Source organism: Limulus polyphemus, unplaced genomic scaffold, assembly GCF_000517525.1.
Source record: "Limulus polyphemus unplaced genomic scaffold, Limulus_polyphemus-2.1.2 Scaffold251, whole genome shotgun sequence".
In the NCBI taxonomy this organism is placed as follows: domain Eukaryota; kingdom Metazoa; phylum Arthropoda; class Merostomata; order Xiphosura; family Limulidae; genus Limulus; species Limulus polyphemus.
In genome coordinates this window covers 779,870-782,979 of record NW_013665861.1, presented here as the reverse complement: position 1 = coordinate 782,979, position 3,110 = coordinate 779,870, and the positions used below count along the sequence as shown (strand labels likewise).

General features: G+C 32.2%; 3 long non-coding RNA genes across 3 annotated transcripts in view; 1 reads left to right on the top strand and 2 right to left on the bottom strand.

The window, feature by feature from the left end:
* The window catches only part of LOC111085141, a 1,132-nt gene extending 1,041 nt beyond the window's left edge, over nt 1-91 (bottom strand). Inside the window, exon 1 of the long non-coding RNA XR_002609986.1 lies at nt 20-91. This is a non-coding gene — a long non-coding RNA (uncharacterized LOC111085141). The remainder of the gene's footprint in view (nt 1-19) is intronic.
* Nucleotides 1-3,110, top strand: part of LOC111085139 — a 15,873-nt gene that overhangs the window by 7,621 nt on the left and 5,142 nt on the right. The window contains exon 2 of the long non-coding RNA XR_002609983.1: nt 1,626-1,692. This is a non-coding gene — a long non-coding RNA (uncharacterized LOC111085139). The remainder of the gene's footprint in view (nt 1-1,625; nt 1,693-3,110) is intronic.
* On the bottom strand, nt 147-925 carry LOC111085142. The gene is made up of 3 exons (XR_002609987.1): nt 482-925; nt 284-316; nt 147-184 (listed from the first exon to the last, which is right to left on the bottom strand). It is a non-coding gene; the product is annotated as an uncharacterized LOC111085142 (long non-coding RNA).

Genomic DNA, 3,110 nt, shown 5'->3' with positions numbered 1-3,110 from the left:
TAGTGTGTATTGTTGTCACCTTCAGTTAAACAAGACTGTGTATTGTTGTCACCTTCAGTTAAACAATAGTGTGTATTGTTGTCACCTTCAGTTAAACAGTAGTGTGTATTGTTGTCACCTTCAGTTAAATAGTAGTGTGTATTGTTGTCACCTTCAGTTAAACAGTAGTGTGTATTGTTGTCACCTTTAGTTAAACAGTAGTGTGTATTGTTTTCATTTTCAGTTAAATAGTAGTGTGTATTGTTTTCATTTTCAGTTAAATAGTAGTGTGTATTGTTGTCACCTTCAGTTAAACAGTAGTGTGTATTGTTGTCACCTTTAGTTAAACAGTAGTGTGTATTGTTTTCATTTTCAGTTAAATAGTAGTGTGTATTGTTGTTACCTGCAGTTAAATAGTAGTGTTTAATGCTGTCACATTCAGTTAAATAGTAGTGTTTAATGCTGTCACATTCAGTTAAATAGTAGTGTGTATTGTTGTCACCTTCAGTTAAACAGTAGTGTATATTGTTGTCACCTTCAGTTAAACAGTAGTGTGTATTGTTGTCACCTTTAGTTAAACAGTAGGCTGTATTGTTGGTTAGTAAATTTTTTTTTTTACTTCCTAAGCCAAATTCTGGATTAACTATTTGTATGATGATAAATTTCTTGTATTCTAACTTACTCTGAAATGGATTAACATCCAAACAAAGGAGTTGTTTTAGTTGATGATGTTCTTGATGATTCTCCCTTAAATAAGTGGTTAATTGGTTGCTAGATGACAAATTCTTTACATAACCACCCCTGGAGAGAAATGGATCAGTTGTCAAACAGTCGATTGGTTGCTATGGGATGACTATTAACTCACTCAGCCAATTAATTAATCAGTTGCTAGTTGACAAATTCCTTATATAATCACCCTTGGAGAGGATTAGTTGTGAAACAGTTGATTGGTTGCTATGGGATGACTATTAACTCACTCAGCCAATTAATTAATCAGTTGCTAGTTGACAAATTCCTTATATAATCACCCTTGGAGAGGATTAGTTGTGAAACAGTTGATTGGTTGTTACACAATGACTGCAAGCTCCCTCAGCCAAATAGCTATAATCAGTTGGTAGATAATGACATTCTTACTGGCTGATCTTCAGTCAAGTAGTTGATTATTTATACTAGTTGGTAAATTCCTTGTACTCACCTTTAATTGACAATAGATTAGTTGGCAATTAGTGGTTGGTTTCTGGTTGATAATGGCCTTACTGTAGTTAAATAGGTGATTGGTTTCTGGTTGATAATGGCCTTACTGTAGTTAAATAGGTGATTGGTTTCTATGTTGTAACCTTTCTGAAGATGTGCCTGTAGTCAGTTCATTAGTATTTCTGCCCTCTCATTGTCATATAGTGGGTACTTTGATGTACATTCTGATAATCAAAAATAAAGAATCAGTTTTCAAAAAATAGTCTCCTTCCATACTTAATCAAATAATTTTGTTGCTAGGTGATGAAAATATGTAGATCTCTTAGTACTTACAGATGTTAAAATTAATTTAACAATTCCCAGAGCTGTCTGGTTAGTTCAGCTATGACTGGAAACCTGTGGCTGTGGGCTCTTGCTTATCTTCTAATCGCTAAAAACTTGTTTTTATACAGGAGTAGTAGTTCATCTAATCGAGAGGAACAACCATTTTTGGCTGGAAGGTACACACCACCACCTTCAGTAAGTATTTAAATACACTTGATAAATTTTTGTACAGCCATTGTTTATCAAATTTGGACATAGCTACAATGAGGATTAAACATATCTTTTTTTTTTTGTTGTACTCTGAAAAAGACAATTTGAAATGGTGACATTGATAATTTGCTAAGAACTGTTTGATTAAAAGGTTTTACTGTACAATCTTTTTTCTCCAGGAAACAAGGAATAAAAAAGCAGCCTATCCTGAAGTAACTATGTTTTAAACATTAAAGTTTAATATTTAACCAGTAGGGAATGAAATTATTGATGACTAGTGTTATCTTCTTGATTCAACTTCCTAAGTTAGAGTCTGAGTCAAGAATAACAAATTGTGTTAGACATGCGTTGAAAACAAAAAAACATTTTCTGTTGTTTTATTCTAATCTGTATTGATAACAAAGAGAAATTAAGAGGTCAAAAGTTTAAAACTTTTTTTTTAATTCTGCTAACTTGGGTTTGAACATAATTCTAAGTCACTGGTGACTGATAGTGTTTTTATTGACTTAAAAACTATTTCTAAGGTTAAACAATGCTGGAAACTATTCCAGTTCAGTTTGTTATTGTTTTTCAAGTAGTTGCTGCTCAGAGCAGTTCTGGATATTAGTTTGGTGTTAACTTGCATGTTGCTTTGTTACGTTTCAAAAGTTATGGTATAGTCTGTGTAAACTTAAAAGACTAAAAAAGCTTCATATGTTATATTAGGAATGTCCAAGATAGTGTTTGCAACCTAGCTGTTTGCCAGTTGCATGTTACTAGGACTTGAAAGTTAAAAACTTGCAATGCTTATTTCTGTAATGGTCTGATCCTTTAAAGGATCCTTTCTTTATTAAGCTATACTAGCTACCACTAAACTGTGTGTGATAAACGTTGAATTTTATTTTGTTATATATTAATACCAATGCTATTATCCTCGGGGGTATCCATTTGTTAGAATCTTAACAAATATTGCTGGTAAAATGTCATTTTGTTTTACACGGTAACCCGTCGTAAGTGATATAAGAGTTTACGTAACAGTACGACATGTTAATAAAAAACAGAAATATATCGTGGTAGAAAGATTGAATCACTTTTACTAAACCTGGCTTTTTTAAAAGTTCCGTTGTAGGTGAATGAGACCTTTTTACAGGACATAATTCATGTAAACATTCTTTTACGAAACCTTATCGGTGTTACGATCTTTTTAAAGGACCTTATTCTTGTAGGATATTTTTAATACGTATTTGGTTATTGCAGTGGGCCTAGTTATTGTGCCCTTTCAGTTGTTATAAAATTCTTTTGTAGGACCTACCTCTTTTTAGGGTCCATTTATAGACGTAAAAGAATGTGAAATCCTATTATTGAACCAAATTTGAAGGGAATAAGAAACTTAAAGTACTTAAAATTTTTTTTTTTTTTTTTTT